This window comes from Hyla sarda, chromosome 7 (assembly GCF_029499605.1).
Source record: "Hyla sarda isolate aHylSar1 chromosome 7, aHylSar1.hap1, whole genome shotgun sequence".
NCBI lineage: Eukaryota > Metazoa > Chordata > Amphibia > Anura > Hylidae > Hyla > Hyla sarda.
Genome location: NC_079195.1, coordinates 125130151 through 125152447, shown reverse-complemented (window position 1 = coordinate 125152447; position 22297 = coordinate 125130151). Strand labels below are relative to the sequence as shown.

The following is a 22297-nucleotide window of genomic DNA, read 5'->3' as shown; positions in this document are numbered from 1 at the left end:
AGCCGTTGCCGGTGGATACGACCTGGTTGCTACCGCCGCTGCAAGACCATCCCGCTTTGCGGCGGGCTCTGGTGAAAACCAGTAGCAACCCTAGAACCGGTCCACCGACACGGTCCACGCCAATTCCTCGCTGACACAGAAGATCCACATCCAGCTAGCCGAATCCTAACACTGGTGTTGTACACAAATACTTTTTTAAGCGTACTGGAGCACACTGTCCTCCCCTCATAAGTGCATACCACATACGTACATCTAAGCGGTGTACAATTTTGCTCCTGTTAAAGTCTCAAGGGCCTAGATACTGTGAAAGGCCAGCTAAAAGTACAAACTGGATGGTGTTGTACACAAATACTTTTTTAAGCGTAGTGGAGCATATTGTACTCCCCTCATATACGCACTATGTCAGAAAAGTGCCAGGACATGCACAGAGGAGTGGCAGAGGCCTAAATTCATCAGGCAGAGGTCGCAGCAGCCTAGGGGCGAGTGGCAGCAGGAGTCACAGTGAGAGTGCTGAGCTCCAGGTATCAGCTAGTGGTTGTGTCTCGACCAGCAACCCATCTGCTGTCATCAATTGGTTAACACGGTCATCCACGTCATCACAACTTACATCTGACACCCCCAGTCAACAGTCAGTGGATTCCTCAGACACAACCATCAGCTGGTATGGCCCGGGAGCAGTTCCTGTCCTCCCATTGCCTCTGTCCTATGCTGTTCCCTCCCCCACAGAAGGATCTTATGCTATGTGTTTAGCTCCACTATTTAATGTTGACGATCTAGAGGACATTCAGCAGCTACTGCCCAACCAAGTGGAGGAGACATCTGCTGCTTCCTCTGCTAGGCGGGCAAGTAGTGATGAGGAGAGTGGCATGGGAGGTGGTGTTGCGAGCATTCAGACACTGTTGAGGAACCTAAGGAGGACATCAGTGACGTGCAGACACAAATCGATGATCATCAGGAGAAGAGGGTTGCAGGTTGCCCGTGAGGCAGCAGCTGAGCCAGCAAGATGGTAGCATGGTTGGCCTTCAGCATGGTGGGAGAAGTAGAAAGTCTGGAGCCAAACGTGTCCAGATTAGACCATCTGCTTCACGGCAGCTTACCTTCCCGGGAGGTAATGGAACAGTGGTTCCTGGAGTCGACAGCAGTAGTAGTCAATCACTGCGGACTGTTGGTGGAAAAATCACCTACTTGGCGGTGTGGCAGTTTTTTTATCAAGCATCCGGAGGAGGTTAACATGGCCACATGCAAGATGTGTCGGCAGAAGGTGAAGCGTGGCCAGGATCCCAATGTTGGCACGATGGCCCTGCGTCAACATAGGGCTCCGATGTGGTGGTCCAGCCTGCTGCATCACCCAGTGTCACACCACTCCCTGTTTCAGCCAGCCAAGGCTCCACCACCTCAGCTGAAGGAAGCTGTATGTCATATATATTTATACAGGGCCGGCATTTGGGGTGTGCAAGCTGTGCAGCCGCGCAGGGCGCCATTGCAACAGGGGCACCGGGCAGCCGACACAGCTCGCAGTGTAACAGGCCGGTGTGAGGTGGAATTTTGAGATCCCACGTGAAAACTTTCTTCCACTCCTCACTCAGCCCTCCGAAGATTGCCGAAGCTAGAGCTGGAGGAGGTACACGCCCCCTCCCTCATCTCCCCGAGCTCGGGAGGAAGCAGGTCTTTACCAGGCGAAAAAAGCCAGAGCAGGGGGAGAGAGGAGGAGCGCGGCTTCCGCATCTCCCCTCCCCTCGGAGGACGCAGGTCTGCATGGGGAGAAAGAAGCCAGAGCAGTGCTCCTCACCTCCCCTGTCTGTCTGTGTTTACTGAACAGGATGACAAAGTACACAGGCTGGGGATTCACTGCAGGGACTGGGGTATAAATCTCTGACTGGGGATGATTTCTATGTGAGAAGGGGGGACACAGGCTGGGAGTTGTAGTCCCTGTTTTGTGTGTGTGTTTGTGTGTGTATGCTAGTGGTTCCCAACCAGGGAATGCTGGGAGTTGTAGTCTCTGTTATGTGTGTGTATGCTAGTGTTTCCCAACCAGGGAATGCTGGGAGTTGTAGTTAAATTATCTGTAATAAAAAAAAAAATATTTGTGTATGTTTATGGGGTAATGGGGGGGGGGTTGGGGGGCGCCCCAAGGTTAGCTCGCACAGGGCGCCTGAACACCTAAGGCCGGCCCTGTGTATATATGTACATATATATATATATATATATATATATATATATATATATATATAATCCCAAAATAAAGCAGCACTACTTATCCAGTCCAACCAAAAAATTGGTGCCAGCGTCCCAAATGAATTGATCAGAGTCCATCCAAGATAAGAACCAGATACAGGCGCAGCACTCCAACAAAATAAGTGGTTTAATATCTCATGTCAGCATTACAACTGTAATGCTGACATGAGATATTAACCCCTTAAGGACCAGGCCATTTTACACCTTAGGACCGGAGCGTTTTTTGAACATCTGACCACTGTCACTTTAAACATTAATAACTCTGAAATGCTTTTACCTATCATTCTGATTCCGAGATTGTTTTTTCGTGACATATTCTACTTTATGTTATTGGTAAAATTTTGTCGATACTTGCATAGTTTCTTAGTGAAAAATTCCAAAATTTGCTGAAAAAATTGAAAATTTTGCATTTTTCTAACTTTGAAGCTCTCTGCTTGTAAGGAAAATGGATATTCCAAATAAAAAAATGTATTCACAAATACAATATGTCTACTTTATGTTTGCATCATAAAATTGACATGTTTTTACTTTTGGAAGACACCAGAGGGCTTCAAAGTTCAGCAGCAATTTTCCAATTTTTCACAAAATTTTCAAACTCACTATTTTTCAGGGACCAGTTCAGGTTTGAAGTGGATTTGAAGGGTCTTCATATTAGAAATACCCCACAAATGACCCCATTATAAAAACTGCACCCCCAAAGTATTCAAAATGACATTCAGTCAGTGTTTTAACCCTTTAGGTGTTTCACAGGAATAGCAGCAAAGTGAAGGAGAAAATTCACCATCTTCATTTTTTACACTCACATGTTCTTGTAGACCCAATTTTTAAAATTTTACAAGGGCTAAAAGGAGAAAATTTATATGTTTATTTGTAGCCCAATTTCTCTTGAGTAAGGACATACCTCATATGTCCATGAAAAGTGTTCGGCGGGCGCAGTAGAGGGCTCAGAAGCGAAGGAGCGACAAGGGGATTTTGGAGAGTATGTTTTTCTGAAATGGTTTTTGGGGGGCATGTTGAATTTAGGAAGCCCCTATGGTACCAGAACAGCAAAAAATCCCCACATGGCATACCATTTTGGAAACTAGACCCCTTGGGGAACGTAACAAGGGGTAAAGTGAACCTTAATACCCCACAGGTGTTTCACGACTTTTGCATATGTAAAAAAATATATATATTTTTTCACTAAAATGTGTGTTTCCCCCCAAATTTCAAATTTTTGCAAGGGTTAATAGCAGAAAATACCCCCCAAAATTTGTAACCCCATCTCTTCTGAGTATGAAGGTACCCCATAAGTGGACCTGAAGTGCACTACGGGCGAACTACAATGCTCAGAAGAGAAGGAGTCATATTTGGCTTTTGGAGAGCAAATTTTGGTCGGGGGGCATGTCGCATTTAGGAAGCCCCTATGGTGCCAGGACAGCAAAATAACCCCACATGGCATACCATTTTGGAAACAAGACCCCTTGAGGAACGTAACAAGGGGTACAGTGAGTATTTACCCCCCACTGGTGTCTGTCAGAACTTTGGAACAGTGAGCTGTACAAATTTTTTTATTTGCACAGCCCACTGTTCCAAAGATCTGTCAGACACCAGTGGGGTGTAAATTCTCACTGCACCCGTCATTACATTCCGTGAAGGGTGTAGTTTCCGAAATGGGGTCACATGTGGGTTTTTTTTTTTGCGTTTGTCAAAACTGCTGTAACAATCAGCCACCCCTGTGCAAATCACCTCAAATGTACATGGTGCACTCTCCCTTCTGGGCCTTGTTGTGCGCCCCCAGAGCACTTTGCGCCCACATATGGGGTATCTCCGTAGTCGGGAGAAATTGCATTACAAATTTTGGGCGGCGTTTTTCCCTTTTACCTCTTGTCAAAATGAAAAGTATAGGGCAACACCAGCGTGTTAGTGAAAAAAAGGGGTTAAAGGAGAAAAAGCCCCCAAAATATTTAACACAGTTTCTCCCGAGTACGGTGATACCCCATATGTGACCCTAAACTGTTGCCTTGAAATACGACAGGGCTCCAAAGTGAGAGCGCCATGCGCATTTGAGGCCTGAATTAGAGATTTGCATAGGGGTGGACATAGGGGTATTCTACGCCAGTGATTCCCAAACAGGGTGCCTCCAGCTGTTGCAAAACTCCCAGCATGCTTGGACAGTCAACGGCTGTCCGGCAATACTGGGAGTTGTTGTTTTGCAACAGCTGGAGGCTCCATTTTGGAAACAGTGGCATACCGGACGTTTTTCATTTTTATTGGGGAGGGGAGGGGGGGCTGTCTAGGAGTATGTGTATATGTAATGTTTTTTTTTACTTTTTATTTTATTTTGTGTTAGTGTAGTGTTTTTAGGGTACAGTCACACGGGCGGGGGATTACAGAGAGTTCCCGCTGCGAGTTTGAGCTACCGCGCAAAATTTGCTGCGTCGCAAACTTGCAGCCTGATACTCACTGTAAGCCCCCTGCTCATGTGAATGTACCCTGTACATTCACAGGGGGAGGGGACCTCCAGCTGTTACAAAACTACAACTCCCAGCATGCACAGTTTATCAGTGCATGCTGGTAGTTATATTTTTGCAACAGCTGGAGGCACACGGTTGGGAAACACTGAGTTAGGAAACAGACAATGTTTCCCAACCAGTGTTCCTCCTGTTGTTTAAAACCACAACTCCCAGCATTCTCAGGCATGCTGGGAGTAGTAGTTCGGCAACATCTTTAGAGCCAGATGTTGCCGAACTACAACTCCCAGCATGCTGGGAGTTGTAGTTTTGCAACATCTGGAGGACTACAGTTTGCAGACCACTAATACAGTGGTTCCCAATCTGTGCCCTTCCAGATGTTGCAAAACTACAACTCCCAGTATGCCAAAACTGTCCAGGCATGCTGGGAGTTGTAGTTCTGCAACATCTGAAGGGCCAGATGTTACAGAACTACAACTCCCAGCATGCCTGGACAGTAAGGGCATGCTGAGGATGTGTAGTTTTGCAACATCTGGAAGGGCACAGTGGTCTCCAAACTGTGGACCTCCAGATGTTGCAAAACTGCAACTCCCAGCATGCCCAGACGCCAAGGGCTGTCTGGGCATGCTGGGAGTTGTAGTTTACACGGTCCCATTACAGCAATGCATGTCGCTTTACGGCGACGTGCATTGCTGTAAAGGGCCCGACAGCGGCTGAAGATCTACTCACCTGTCGCCGCTGCCGCCATCTTCCTCGCCGGGATCCGGGTCTTCAGGGACGAGGTAAGTACCGGGGCTGGTCCCCAGCACTCCCCCGTCCCCCGCCGCGTCCTCCGGTCTTCCTCCCGTCCTCTCCGGACTTCCGGGGGCCGGGCAGGGCGGGAGAAAGTACCCGCCCCCCCCTTGCGATTGGTCGTTTAGTTAACCGACGGATCGCAGGGGATCGGAGGAGGTGGCCGGCTTGCCACCTCGCTCCGATACTTCTGCATGGTACTGGCTGTCAGCCGGGATCATGCGAAATTACCGGGCGGTCGGGTCCCAGAGACCTGATCAGCCCGGTATCGCCGCAGATCGCAGCCCGGTCGGCCCCCCTCGGCGTTTGCCCTTGGTGCCTGCTGAAGGATTTCAGCAGGCATCCAGTTCCGATCTCTGCCCGGCGAGCGGCAGAGACCGGAAATACAACAGGACGTTCTCTAACGTCCTTGGGCATTAAAGCCCAGGTAGTGAGGACGTTAGAGAACGTCCTATGTCCTTAACAGGTTAAATCACTTATTTTGTTGGAGTGCTGCGCCTGTATCTGGTTCATATATATATATAGCACTGATAAAACGTGAGAAAAATCAAAACTTCACTTTTACTGCATTCCCATACAATATGTGAAAGTTAAACATATCAAAAAATGAGGTGCAAAAATGTTCGGCCGACACCTTATTGCTGAAAATAAAGTTCAAAGAAAAAACGGCAGTCATTTCTTTCATTTGTTGGGATGAGCACACCCAAAAATACACACTGTTCTAATAGGTCTCTATACCTGTTTTTGTTGTACAACAGATTCATGTAATGTTGCATCAAGCGCTGCTTACAGTGTGCATTTTTAATTTCTCATGCATCCTATGTAACTTATGCAAATGCCCATAGTTAATATGCACAACAGTCCATACCCACGTATAGTATTGCAGTTGTTAGAGTTCACACATGATGCTATAGTCCATATATCTGGTAATGGATATGTGTCTCCATACAGTACTGCACACTATATAATGTATTCGCACCTCCGATTATCTATACACATTTGAAATGTGGCCGATATACTTTCACCCCTGTGTGAGGTTACTGTTCATCTGGGTAATTATGCAGCGATATTATGCTGAAAAATACCTGAGATCGCGAACTTGCTTCAACATCAGCGTGTCCAAACTGTACAGCAATCCTCGCCGTGGTTCACATCACCTGCGATTTCCTGTTCAGGTATCCCGGACTTGATTCTGCATTTTGGTGTTCAGCCTAAGGTGCTGTCGCCGTGGTTCTTTCTGCAAAGGATCCAATTCATAGGATTTGATTCAACGTGTTTCCTGCTGTAAATTTCATTTTGAATCAAAGTAGTACAGCTATTAGATTCCAAATATCTTTTCAGCTGTCAGTTAGCGTGGTGCCGATACAGCTCTGATGGCGGCCATAGATAAAATAATTTTGCGGTCATACTTTTAAACACACCCACAGAAACTCCCCTGCTACATACGTAATTTTGCTACCTGTTCACCTGTGCACAGCAGTCATCTGGAAAGCTAAGGTATGTGCTTCTAGGGATTGGGTAACTATTTAATACCCTTTCTATATATTTCAATGTTGATAGGTATCTATATCTGTTTGTATTACCAGGATACTATTAGTATAGAATAAAGGACATTTGGTTGTTTCCTAGAGTTTTATTTGTTTATACTATAAAAAAAAACTCCTACTGGTAAATAGTTGTACTTTTGTCAATATAGCACACCGTAACTCACCAAGAGGGCTAGCTTCATAAATGTACATGGATATTGCAGGAGGCCATCATTATGAATGCTTATTACTCAAGGTAGAGATGAGCAAACTTTTGAAAAATTTGATTCGGCCGATTCACCAATATTTTACTGTTATTCAGAATAACATGCAGATTACCGGCATCGCTTTTAGAATAACTGCCACAGAGTGGCACAATGACAGAGCCTGGGGGTGGCATCAGTATGAGGAGACCATGTAGTGGCTGAATGACACAGTGTGGAGGTGTTGGCAGCATGAAGAGACCATATGGTGGCTGAATGACACAGCTTGGAGGAGGCTGAAGCATGAGGAGACCATATAGTGGCTGAATGACACAGCGTGGAAGTTTTGGCAGCATGAGGAGACCATATAGTGGCTGAATGACACAGTGTGGAGTTGTTGGCAGCATGAGGAGACCATATAGTGGCTGAATGACACAGCTTGGATGAGGCTGAAGCATGAGGAGACCATATAGTGACTGAATGACACAGCGTGGAGGTGTTGACAGCATGAGGAGACCATATAGTGGCTTAATGACACAGCGTGGAGGTGGTGGCAGCTTCAGGAGACCATATAGTGTCTGAATGTCACAGCCCGGAGTTGGTGGCAGATAAAGAGACAATAGGGCTTCACAATCTCTAATAATAAAAGATGAATTTTGAAATTGCAATTGAAGATTAGAGATGTCACAAATTGTTTGCCGGCGAACAGTTCCTGGCAAATTTCGCATGTTCGCGTTCGCATCGCCGAACATATGTGAAGTTCGATCTGCCCCCTATACTTTAACATTGCAGTAAACTTTGACCCTGTGAGTCAGAGTCAGGAGACACATTACAGCCAATCAGCAGCAGTCCCTCCCTTCCAGACCCTCCTACCTCTTGCACGGACGACATTTTAGCCTCATTCAGCATGCTGCAGGCTTAGGAAGTGGAGGGTTAGAGAAGATGCTCCTGCTGTATAGGGAAAGCGATAGCTAGGTTGCTGCTAGGTGGTGTATTCAGGGTCCAGTTTACTCCTAAAGCACTAGTGCTTTAAGGACAGCACCCAAAAAAGCCCTTTTTAGGGCTGAAAGATATCAGTCCTGGTTGGGAGGGAACCGCTGGTTAAAAGGGGTACTCCAGAATCAAACTTAAGTTCCTTCAAGCAACTAACTACTACAGTATTCAAAGGGCTGAAAGATATCAGTCCGTGTGTTTTGCAACAGCTGTAGGCACCCTGGTTGGGGACCACTGCTTAAAAGGGGAACTCCGCTGGCAAGCTTTTTTTCTTTAAAGCAACTAACTACTACAGTATTCAAAGGGCTGAAATATATCAGTCCGTGTGTTTTGCAAAAGCTGGAGGCACCCTGGTTGGGGACCACTGCATAAAAGGGGAACTCCGCTGGCAAGTTTTTTTTGCTCATTGTCACACTAGTGCAAATCACATTAGGTGTGACAGTTGTGAAAATTAAAAAAAATACCTTTTTTGGCTGTTGAATAAAATCAGGTGTCACTGTTAGTTCACATCACAATTGCCATTTTTCCTGCCTGCAGGGCAAATTGTGTCACCCTAGTGCAAATCACATTAGGTGTGACATTTGTGCAAATAAAAAAAAAAACTTTTTTGGCTGTTAAATAAAATCAGTCGTCACTGTTAGTTCACGTCACAGTTGCCATTTTTCTGGATTACCTCACCTTTCTTAAGATGAATCAGGGATGGACACTGGGCGATACATTTGACTGAACAAGGCCTGATCAGATGAGCTTCCTTGGCCTAAAAATGGTCCACACACTGCTGTATTTGAACACTTGAATGCCGGATGACTTGCGTGACTTATCTGCCTCCAACTAGGGTTCAAGCCGTAATGTTTTAGGGCACTTTCTGCCTGGCAAAACAAACAGAAATTTTTCAGGCTGCTGCTACAGCAGCAGCTGCGACAATACCAAATTTTCCAGCCAGGTGTACATGCCTAATTTTTCTGGCCTCTGCTGTTGCACTTGTCATGGTGCTGCAATTTTTATGGCCGCTGCTACAGCTGCGACAATACCAAATTTTCCTGCCAGGTGTACATGCCTAATTTTTCTGGCCTCTGCTGCTGCAATTGTTATGGTGCTGCAATTTTTATGGCCGCTGCTACAGAAGCGGCTGCAACAATGCCAAATTTTTCAGGCATGTGTACATGCCTAATTTTTCAGGTACTCTCTGCTGACATCTCGGTCCATTTTTGCAACCTTGGATATTAGATGTATGCTAAGGGTAGCATGGTGGCTCAGAGATTAGCACTGCTGCCTTGCAGCGCTGGGGCCTTGTGTTGAAATCCCACTATGTGCTGCCTCAAGGGGGGATCTAACTATGTGCTGCCTAATATGGGGGAATCTTATGTGCTGCCTAAAGGGGAGCTTTAACTATGTGCTGCCAAATATGGGGGAATCTATGTGATGCCTACAGGGGGGATCTAACTATGTGCTGCCTAATATGGGGGAATCTATGTGCTGTCTAAAGGGGGGAATCTAACTATGTGATGCCTAAAGGGGGGCTCCATGTGCTGCCTAAAGGGGGCTAAAGCATGTTATTCCAAACCATTTAGGAATAATAGGTGATTTTTGCCCTTTATGGATTAAAACCAGACTCTGCATCAACTATGTAATTTTCCATGAGAGTTTTGCCATGGATCCCACTCCGGCACGCCACAGTCCAGGTGTTAGTCCCCTTGAAACAACTTTTAAATCACTAGTGTGGCCAGAAAGAGTCCCTGTGGGTTTTAAAATTCGCCTTCCCATTGAAGTCAATGGCGGTTCGCCCGGTTCGCAAACTTTTGCGGACGTCCGCGGTTCATGAACCGAAAATTTTATGTTCGCGACATCACTATTGAAGATGTATGGTACCTAGTGATACCATAAGCATATATAGGTAATGTCCTAGGCTCTGCAGCATCACTAAACCATTTAGTTGCTCAATAACACATACAGGAGCAACATGAGTACACAAGAGGGATTCACAACCCTTAACATTAATAGGTGAATGTTGATATCTCTATTGAAGATGCATGTTAGCTAGTGTTACCATCAAAAAATGTAAGGCCCAAGCCCAGAAGCATCAGTAAGCCAAGTAATTCATGAAAGACACAGCAGCAGTCAGGAGCAGGTATCAGCAGTATACCTGAGGGTTTCATAACCCCTTACCTTGAAAGATGAATGTTGAAATTTCTATTAAGCATGTATTTAGCTTGTGCTAAACATCCAAAAATTTAAGACCCAAGCCCAGAAGCATCAGTAAGCCAATTAGTTCCTGAAAGACACAGAAGCAGTCAAGAGCAGGCGTCAGCAGTACACCTGAGGGTTTCATAACCCCTTAGATTAATTATTAAAGATTAATGTTGAAATTTCTATTAAGCATGTATTTTTCTAGTGTTAAACATCCAAAAATGTAAGGCCTAAGCCCAGAAGCATCAATAAGCCAAGAAGTTCCTGAAACACACAGTCAAGAGCAGGCATCAGCAGTACCCAAGAGGGTTTCATCACCCCTTACATTGAAAGATCAATGTGGAAATTTATATTAAGCATGTATTTAGCTCATGCTAAACATCCAAACATGTAAGGCCCTAGCTCAGAAGTATCAGTAAGCCAAGTAATTCCTGAAAGACACAGAAGCAGTCAGGAGCAGGCATCAGCAGTACCAAAGAGGGTTTCATAACCCCTCACATTGAAAGATCAATGTTGAAATTTCTATTAAGCATGTATTTAGCTCGTGCTAAACATCCAAAAATTTAAGGCCCAAGCCCAGAAGCATCAAAAAGCCAAGTAGTTCCTGAAACACACAGTCAGGAGCTGGCATCAGCAGCCAGAGGGTTTCATAAGCCCTTAGATTGAAAGATCAAAGTTGAAATTTCTATTAAGCATTTATTTAGCTTGTGCAAAACATCCAAAAATTTTAGGCCCAAGCACAGAAGCATCAGTAAGCCAAGTATTTCCTGAAAGACACAGAAGCATTCAGGAGCAGGCATCAGCAGTACACCTGAGAGTTTCATAAAACCTTTACATTGAAAGATCAACGTTGAAATTTCTATTAAGCATGTATTTAGCTCGTGCTAAACATACCAAAATTTAAGGTCCAAGCCCAGAAGCATCAGTAAGCCATGTAATTACTGAAAGACACAGGAGCAGTCAGGAGCAGGCATCAGCAGTACACCCGAGGGTTTCATAACCCCTTACATTGAAAGATCAAAGTTGAAATTTCTATTAAGCATATATTTAGCTCATGCTAAACATCCCCAAATTTTAGGCCCAAGCCCAGAAGCATCAGTAAGCCAAGTAGTTCCAGAAAGACACAGAAGCAGTCAGGAGCAGGCATCAGCAGTACCCAAGAGGGTTTCATAACCCCTTTACATTGAAAGATCAAAGTTGAAATTTCTATTAAGCATGTATTTAGCTCATGCTAAACATCCAAAAATGTAAGGCCCAAGCCCAGAAGCATTAGTAAGCCAGGCAATTCCTAGAAGACACAGGAGCAGTCAAGAGCAGCCATCAGCAGTACACCAGATGGTTTCATAACCCCTTACATTGAAAGATCAATCTTGAAATCTCAATTAAGCATTTATGTTAGCTAGTAGTTAGCTACCAGAACATATTTGGAGTTAATATCCCAGTCCCGGTAGCATCAGAAAACGATATATTGGCTGAATGACACAGCCTAGGGGTGGGGAAAGCATGAGGAGCCCATGTAGTGTCTGAATGGTACAGCCTGAAGGTGGCTGAAGCATGAGGAGACCATTGAAATACAAGAATGTTAAATAGAAATCTAAGATTTTGAAATTGAAATTGAGGATTTTGAAATGGAACTTTTAACTCCCAAGTTTTAGTGGCCCGGGCCCCTGCATGTGGGTACAAAGGACCTAATCTAACAAGGAGTTCCATGTCACATGTCAGCACAATGACAGAGCCTGGAGGTGGCATCAGTAGGAGAAGACCATATAGTGTCTGAATGGCACAGACTGGAGTTGGCTGGCTGAAGCATGAGGAGACCCCAGGGCTTCACAAAAATTGCCATAATACCACATGACATTCAAAATAATAAAATGATAGACACATTCTCTGAAGAAAAGTATTCTTCATTAGATGACAATATGAGTATTGTGTGTTCCAGTGACATTAGCTCATCAGAGAAACAGGAAAGCATGATACAACTTAATTCTGCAGCTGAAGAACCACAACAAAGAATGAACGACTTAAAGCCAATTGGAACTGAGGAACTTCAAAATGGTAAATCTACCACCTGGGATAGTCAGTCAATTCCAACAGTCAGTATACACAGTTCCCTGTTTCTGCTTCTCCTTGGCAATATTCCTTTTATTACTGGTCTGGTATGAACATGGCAATAATGCTGGGAGAGTAAGTCAAGGATAGTCACATGTTTCCTACAATACACAGTCAATATATGAAGACCATATAGTGGATGAATGACACAGCCTGGAGGTGGCTGAAGCATGAGGATACCATATAGTGGCTGAATGGCACAGCCTGGATGTGACATGAGGAGTCCTGAAAGTGACCCTAATGCAAGGAATTTCTGAAACTGGGGACCAGCACCTTAATTATGTTTTGCAGTATCCATGGCAGCACAATGAGAGATCCTGGAGGTTGTAGCATCAGCATTAGGAGACCATAGAGCAGTACAATTATAGAGCCTGGAGGTGGCAGCATCAGCGTGAGGAGACCATAGAGCAGCACAATTATAGAGCCTGGAGGTGGCAGCATCAGCATGAGGAGACCATAGAGCAGCACAATTATAGAGCCTGGAGGTGGCACCATTACCATGAGGAGACCATAAGGTGGCACAATGACAGAGCCTGGAGGTGGTAGCATCATTATGAGTAGACCATATGGTGGCACAATGACAGAGCCTGGAGGTGGCAGCAGCAGCATGAGGGCCATGCCAACTGAGGGTTGAGTGTGAGGAACCCACCGACTGTTGACTGGGGGTGTCGGATGTCATTTGAGATGAAGTGGATGACCAAGTGAACCGATCAATCACGGCTGCAGGGTAGCTGGTCGCGACACGACTGCTAGCTGACACCGGGAGCTCAGACCTCTCGCTGTGACTCCGGCTGGCAAACACCCCTACTCTGCTGCGACCTCTGCCTGTGCCTGATGAATTTAGGCCTCTGCCACTCCTCTGTGCATGTCCTGGCAATCCTCTTCCTGACATACTTATTGCGTACATGAGGGGAGTACAATACACTTCACTACACTTAAAGCAGTATTTCTCTAGAACAGCAGCAGGTGTGTACTATTGGCTGTCCCTTCACAGTATCTAGGCCCTTGACAGATTAACAAGTACAAAATAGAACACTACTTAGATGTAGGAAAGCGTTATGCACTGATGAGGGCAGAAAAATGAGCTACAATATGCCTAAAAACTCAGAATTTTTGTAAAACACCAGCCGGTGAGTACTAGTGCTTGGACTTTCAAAGTATGAAGGACCTTGACAGATTAACAGTTACAAAATGGTACACTACTTAGATGTACGTATGTGGTATTTACTGATGAGGGCAGAAAAATGTGCTACAACACACATTAAAAACTCTGTATTTTTGTAAAACACCAGCCGGTGATTACTATTGCTTGGACTTTCACAGTATGTAGGCCCTTGACAGACTAACAGGTACAATATGGTACACTACTTAGATGTAGATATGTGGTATGCACGTATGAGGGCAAAAAATGTGCTACAGTACACTTGGAAAACCTATTTTCATAAAACAACAGCCAGTGCACTACTTAGATGTAGATATGTGGTATGCACGTATGAGGGCAAAAAATGCACTACAGTACACTTAGAAAACATATTTTCATGAAACAACAGCCAGTGATTATTTTTCCCTGGCCTTTCACTGTATGTAGGCTTGTTACAGATTAACAGGTACAAAATAGTACACTACTTTGATGTACGTATGCAGTATGCACTGATGAGGGCAGAAAAATGCGTTACAATACGCATTAAACACCAGCCGGTGAGTACTATTGCTCGGACTTTCACAGTATGTAGGCCCTTCACAGATTAACAGGTACAATATGGTACACAACGTAGATGTAGGTATGTGGTATGCACGTATGAGGGCAAAAAAATGCTCTACAGTACACTTGGAAAATGTATTTTCATAAAACAACAGCCAGTGATTATTTTTCCTTAGCCTTTCACTGTATGTAGGCTTGTTACAGATTAACAGGTACCAAAAAGTGCACTACTTAGATGTAGGTACGTGGTTTACATGTATGAGGGCAAAAAAATGCGCTACAGTACACTTGGAAAACTTATTTTCATGAAACAACAGACAGTGATTAGTTTTGTGCTCGTATGAGGGCAGAAAAATGCACTACAGTCTGATGAAAAAAAATTGCACAGCAGCTGAACACAACAGTGCAGCACAAAAAAAAATATTAACCCCTTAAGGTCCCCATTTTGGCCTTAACCCCTTAAGGACCAATACAAATAAACCTGTACGCCCCTGAAAGACCAGGCCTGTTTTTTCAAATCAGGGATGTCTGTCTTTATTAGAGAATAACTCTGGTAACGTTTTGCCAAACACGATAATTCTGACATTGTTTTTTCGTCACAAGTTGTCCTTCGTGTACATAGTAAAAGTAAGCCGATATCATTTGTAGTTTTTTTTTTACAATGTAAAAAATCATGACATTTTTACAAAAAATTAAGATTTTTTGCTATTTTAACACTAATAGGTTGCATATATTTATACATAATGACCAAATAGTTTATGAAACTTATACTTTCAGATGTCTACTTTATTTTGACGTCATTTTTTTGTTTTTAATTAACATTTTAAATTAGTTAGAAGCCTAACAATTTAACTTGAAATTTAGAAAATTTAGAAAATTTGAAAAGTACATCTTTTTTTGTGTGCTATACAAGGTTTGCATAAATTAAAAGGTAGTAGAACATAGGAACACCCCCCCCCAAATGACCCCATTTTCAAAACTAGACCCCTCAAGGTATTCGCTAGGGGGTACAGTGAGTATTTTAACACCATAGTTTTTTGGCAGGAATTATTACAAAGTTAGTGTTAAAAATTCGAAATTTGCAATTTTTCACAAATGCATCATTTGGGGGACATATTTTTTGTACATCACTTCTGATATTGAAAGAAATGCACCCTATATTTTATTTAGCTGCTTGTCCCATGTTCGGAAATACCCCTGCTTTGGCCATATATGGTTCCTTGGCCGCGTGGTAGGACTCAGAAAGAGAGGAGCGCCATTTGACTTTCAGAGCAGAACAGTACCCCCACCCTCACAAGTGACCCCATTTATATACCGCACCCCTACAAGTTATTGGCTGGACCAGGGACCTCTCTCATTGATCGTTGGTCGGCTTGCAGTATAACGCGTCTGTCTGTGACAGTTAAGGCTCCTGATGGATATATCCGCCATGTTGTGGGAATAAGTACCCGCTCATGGTGAATATATCCATCACTGCTGCGGCTGGGTAGCTCAGTGTGTCCGCTCATGACTGCTGGCGAAATCCGCCGCTATGAGTGGATACACAAAGCTACCCAGCCACAGCAGGGAGCTCATTACCGTGACTGCTGCATAATGTGTAGGATCACATAGTGGATATCCGCAGCATATTACATGCTGGGGATGTCCGCCAATGCGATCCTACACATTATGCATTTTTTTTTATTAGATTCATTTAATAATGTATTTTTAATAAAAAATTGTATTTATTTTTATTTATTTATTAATTTTTATTTATTTTTACACTTTTATTTTATTTATTTATTTATTTTTACACTTTTTAATGCTTTGGAATACTTAGTATTCCAAAGCATTGCAGTTATATACTGCCTGCCAGTTTTCACTAGCAGGCAGCATATTAGGACGTGCCTCAGGCAATGCCTAGGGCAGACCTAGGGGGTCTTTGTAGGACCCCCGGCTGCCCAGGTATGCAGCAGCACTCCGCGATGCTCCGGGGTGCTGCAGGAGAGACAGAGGGAGCCCCCTCCCTCTGTCAGAACTCCTTACAGCACGCGGTCACTTCTGACCGCGGCTGTAAGGGTTAAACTGTCGGGAATGAAGTGAACTTCACTCCCGGCATTGCGGCAGGTCCCGGCCAGCCGCGGCCATACACAGCACCCCGCGATCGCGATGTGGGGTGCTGCAGAGGAGACAGAGGGAGCCCCCTCCCTCTGTCATAACACTTACAGCCCGCGGTCACTTCCGACCACGGCTGTAAGGGTTAAAACTGCCGGGACCGAAGTTTACTTCGGTCCTGGCAGTGCAGCAGGGTCCCGGCTGTGTGATACAGCCGAGTCCCTGCCGCGATCTTGTGGGTGCACTGGGCAGCACCCACGAGAATAATGGACGAGTATGGACGTCCAGGTGCGGGAACGGCCGCCAACCTGGACGTCTATACTCGTCCGTGGTCGTTATCGGGTTAAGGACCAGACCAAATTTATTTTTGCATTTTCGTTTTTCCTCCTAGCCTTCTAAAAATCATAACTCTCTTTTATTTCCATCCATAGATCCATATGAGGGCTTGTTTTTTGCGTCATCGATTGTACTTTGTAATTACATCACTTATTTTACCATAAAATGTACGACACAACCAAACAAATATTATTTATGTGGGAAAATTGAAAAGCGCAATTTAGCAAATTTTGGAAGGTTTTGTTTTCACGCTGTACACTTTCCGGTAAAAATGACATGTTTTCTTTATTCTTTGGGTCAATCAGATTAAAATGATACTCATGATATATGCCTTTCTATAATTGTACCGCTTAAAAAAAATCTCAAACCATTTTAACTAAATTAGTATGTTTGAAATTCCCTATTTTGACCACCTATAACGTTCTAATTTTTTCATATATAGGGCGGTATGAGGGCAAATTTTTTGCTTCATGATCTGTAGTTTTTATCAGTACCACTTTTGCTTAGGTTTTACTTTTTATTCATTTTTTCTTCTTCTTTTTTTAAATAAAATGTGACAAAAAAAGCTGCAATTTTGGATTTTATTTTTTTACGTTTACGCCGTTCACCGTATGGGATAATTAACAATATATTTTAATAGTTCAGACTTTTACGCATGCTGCAATACCAAATATGTGTATACATTTTTTTTACGCTTTTTTGGGGGTAAAATGGGAAAAACGGACGTTTTACTTTTTTATTGGGGGAAGGGATTTTTCAAAATTTTAAACTTTTTTATTTTACATTTTTTTTACATTTTTTTTTACACTTTTTATGTACCCATAGGGGTCAATTCACAGCAATCAGTTGATTGCTAATACTGTTCAGTGCTATGTATAGGACACAGCACTGCTCAGAATTATCAGTCATCTTCTGCTCTGGTCTAATCGATCTCAGAAAAGAATAGAAGACCCCGGGAGATGGCCGGAGATCCCCTCACCTGGCTCTGGCCGTCTCCTGGGGTCTTCTGCTCTGGTCTGAGATCGAGCAGACCAGAGCAGAAGATGACCGATAATACTGAGCAGCGCTGCGGGCGATCCGATCATCCATTCAAAGTATCGCACTGCTGCAGATGCCGTGATCTGTATTTATCACGGCATCTGAGGGATGTCCGCCATTACGGGCGGGTCCCTGGCTACTGATAGCAGCCGTGACCTGCCAGGCATGACGCCCGCACCGCTCCGATGCTCGCGATCATGGTGGCGCATAAATGTACGTCATGGTTTGCTAAGTACCACGTCACCATGACATACATTTACGTCCATTGTCGTTAAGGGGTTAAGAATGGTGTGACCTGCAGGTTATTACACCGTCTACAGACTAGTATAAGCAGCTGATGATTTCTTGTGGAAAAAATACACAGAATTGCGCTGAAAAATCATTCCTGCCTCCTGTGATACGGCTCATGAAGTTAAGGCAGCTTGTTGATATGTATGAGGCAACGAAAAGCTATCTGCCCCTCTCTCATAAAATGCTGAATAAAGTGATTGGGAGGTCTATGGCTGGCATAAAAATTCTTCTCAGTGAGAACAAGCAAAGCACTGCACTGCTCTCTGTCCACAACGCTGATGTGACTAGCAGTTGGAAGTGGAACGCTGCGGTATGATAAATTCAGCTTGTCTGTGTAACACACAGAGGCACGCAGCCGTCCTCTCTCTGCAGTGTATGGCATGAAATGAGCAGCGATAAAATGTCTGCCGATTATATAGGGCTGTGACATCACAGGGGTCAATGAATGCTGATTCAGGGGTCATCCCGCCTACCTCCCTTCCCTCCCTGCATTCCCGCCTTCCCAGCATCCCATGCCCCATGTACTGACATGTGGATCCGCCATTTTAGGTGTGCCGGAGCCTGGAAAGCTGTAAAATGAAGTTTAGTGGAGCGATTCGCGCAATAGAATTGCGGCGATATTCGCGTTAGTTGCAAATCAAATAAATTGTGAAATTCGTAACGAATTTGGGTTTGTCTGCTTCGATTCGCTCATCTCTAACTCTATCATTTACCCCTTAGGTCCTCGGTGATATAATCAAATGGTGAAACTAGGCAAATATACACTGGCAATACCGGATAGATTGCAAAGGTATAAACCTAATTATAATTTCTTGATATAATTACTATTGCATTACAGTATAAGGTAAATGACGTTGAATGAAATGGAATGAATGTGGGATCCAAATGACTACATAAAACTAGTGTAAGAAATAAAATCATTTAACCCATACGGACGCACAGTCTGCAACCTACATGTCCATTCAGCTTCACGTTGAAGTAGAAGTCGATCCCATTTGCCACCTCTTTGTGGTGGCTTCACCACTTTCACTATCTGTGCCTTCAAACCTGAGACACTTTGATGGCACTTTTTAAAGTGAAGAGCTACTGGAGTGTTTCTGTCATTAATGATGTCCCCCAAATGTTCCTGAAGAAGTTTTTTAAAGGGGTGAAAAGTCTTCCCCACATAATTTTTGGGACATTTACATGTCAATAGATATACCAATCCTAAGGTACTGCAGTTGGCAAAATGTCTCATGTTGAATTCCTCCCCCATGGTCACACTCCTAAATGTCTTACTTGTCAGTACATATGGACAGACAGAGCAGTGACCACAGGGGTAGGAAGGTGCGCGGGTTCAGGTATGTCCTTCATACAAGGACATACTGGCTAATGTCTGAATTTTAAAATCAGTGTTGAGGGTTAGCCAATGTCATTGTCTACATCTACCACAGTAGTGTACCTATATTCCTGTATTATTCTAATTGTTACACATTCACACCATCTATCTGGTGTAGGATCCCATTGTGGCACTTGTAATCTGCTGCAGGCATCCCCCATTGTATGCATTTTTATGCTGGGGATTGGCTAGCAATGAACTACAAGGGCAGGATCTACTCCCCCAGCATAAATGCACAATTGTACAACTGCATTTGGGGTTGAGCACCTCCAGCCATTTGAGACCACGTTTTTGTTATTGTCACAGGGGTAGGAACCCACCGTTCTATTTGTCAACCAAGTTTCTCTCTTGACAGGGGCTAAATAGCTCTGGGTAAGATGATCTTTTAAATTCTTTCCCCTCCTATAAGTAATAAGAGGGATTTCAGGGATCACATCTACAATGTTTTCATCAGATTTCAGCATGCCCCAGAAAGAGGAAAAAATTTGCTTAACCTCCCCTGCCTTTTCATCATATGTCCCGATTATGGGAATGGCCGTATCTTTTGTATCCCATTTTTTTGGGGGTTAATAATTCAGTGTGATTACTCACTAAAGCTCTATGGTATGCCTTTTTAGGGCCCTATTGGGGTAACCTCTGTTTTTTAATATGATCCAGAGCTCATGCGCTCGCATTTTGAACTCATCTAGTGTGGAGCAATTTTGCCTTACTCGCAGGTATTGGCCAATGGGGATTCCAAATTTTAAAGGGGGAGGATGACAAATTTCCCATTGTATCAGGGTATTGGTTGCCGTTTATTTTCGATACAGTGTGGTGGTGATTTGATTATCTTCAGTAATGCACACCTTTAGGTCTAGATACACTAATTCACGTTTATTTATTATGTGCATAAATTTCAAACCTAAGTCATTACGATTTAATTGATACACAAACTCATTGAACGACTCCACCGTCGACGTCCATATGAGGAAGATGTCGTCTATGTACTGAATCCATAAATTTATGGATTCGGTCCATATCGACATCTCCTCAGTGAACACCTTTGCGTCCTCCCAGTATCCAAGATACAAATTGGCGTAACTGGGGGAGCAGGAGCTCCCCATAGCAATGCTTAATTTTTGCAAAAAAGTTTGGCCCTCAAACATAAAATCATTTCTGGTGAGGATGAACTTAATGAACTCCATCACAAATTCACTAGTGATGTCGCGAACATAAAATTTTCGGTTTACGAACCGAGAACGCGATCTTTCGCAAGAGTTCACGAACCGGGCGAACCGCCATTGACTTCAATGGGCAGGCAAATTTTTTAACTCACAGGGACTCTTTCTGGGCACAATAGTTATTTAAAAGTTGTTTCAAGGGGACTAACACCTGGACTGTGGCGTGCCGGAGGGGGATCCATGGCAAAACTCCCATGGAAAATAACATAGTTGATGCAGAGTCTGGTTTTAATCCATAAAGGACATAAATCACCTAACATTCCTAAATGGTTTGGAATAACATGATTTAGTCCCCTTTGGGCATCACATAGTTAGATCCCCCCTTTAGGCAGCACATAGATAGATCCCCCTTGAGGCAGCACATAGTGGGATTTGAACCCAAGGCCCCAGTGCTGCAAGGCAGCAGTGCTAACCTCTGATCCACCATGCTACCCTTAGCATACATCTAATATCCACGGTTGCTAAAATGGACAGAGATGTCAGCAGAGAGTATCAGAAAAATTAGGAATGTACACATGGATGAAAAATTGGGTATTGTCGCAGCCGTAGCTATAGCAGCGGCCAGAAAAATTGCAGCACCATAACAAGTGCAGCAGCAGAGGCCAGAAAAATTTGACATGTACACATGGATGAAAAATTGGGTATTGTCGCAGCCGCAGCTGTAGCAGCGGCCAGAAAAAAATGCTGCACCATGACAAGTGCAGCAGCAGAGGCCAGAAAAATTAGGCATGTACACATGGATGAAAAATTGGGTATTGTCGCAGCCGCAGCTGTAGCAGCGACCAGAAAAATTGCAGCACCATAACAAGTGCAGCAGCAGAGGCGAGAAAAATTAGGCATGTACACATGGATATAAATGTGGTATTGTCGCAGCCGCTGCTGTAGCAGCGGGCAGAAAAATCTCTGTTTGTTTCACCATGCAGAAAGTGCCCTAAAACATTGCAGCTTGAACCTTACTTGGTGGTGGATAAGTCACGCAAGTCATCCGTAATTCAGAGTTCAAATACAGCAGCGTGTGGACCTTTTTTAGCCCAAGGCAGCTCATCTGATCAGGCCTTGTTCAGTCAAATGTGTCGCCCAGTGTCAGTCCCTTCGGAATCCATCCCTCATTCATCTTAATAAAGGTGAGGTAATCCAGACTTTTTTTGACCAAGGCGACTCCTCTTCTCAGTGACAATACCTCCTGCTGCACTAAAGGTCCTTTCTGACAGGACACTTGAAGCGGGACAGGCCAGAAGTTCGAGCGCAAATTGGGATAGCTCAGGCCACAGGTCAAGCCGGCACACCCAGTAATCAAGGGGTTCATCGCTTCTCAGAGTGTCGATATCTGCGGTTAAGGCCAGGTAGTCTGCTACCTGTCGGTCAAGTCGTTCTCTGATGGTGGACCCCAAAGGGCTGTGGCGATGCGTAGGACTTAAAAAGCTCTGCATGTCCTCCATCAACAGCATGTCTGTAAAGCATCCTGTCCTTGCCGGCGTGTTTGTGGGAGGAGGAGGATTACTTTTACTGTTAGATCCCTGTTGTGCTGTGACATGACCCTTATACGCTGTGTACAGCATACTTCTTAATTTATTTTGGACCTGCTGAATCCTTTCCGCCTTGCTGTAATGCGGTAACATGTCAGGCACTTTATGTTTAAACCGGGGGTCTAGTAGCGTGGACACCCAGTACAGGTCGTTCTCCTTCATCCTTTTTATACGAGGGTCCCTCAACAGGCACGACAGCATGAAAGACCCCATT

General features: G+C 44.1%; 1 long non-coding RNA gene across 1 annotated transcript in view; it reads right to left on the bottom strand.

The window, feature by feature from the left end:
• Positions 1-22297, bottom strand: part of LOC130282438 (uncharacterized) — a 198282-nt gene that overhangs the window by 13597 nt on the left and 162388 nt on the right. The window contains exon 2 of the long non-coding RNA XR_008846383.1: positions 6566-6717. This is a non-coding gene — a long non-coding RNA (uncharacterized LOC130282438). The remainder of the gene's footprint in view (positions 1-6565; positions 6718-22297) is intronic.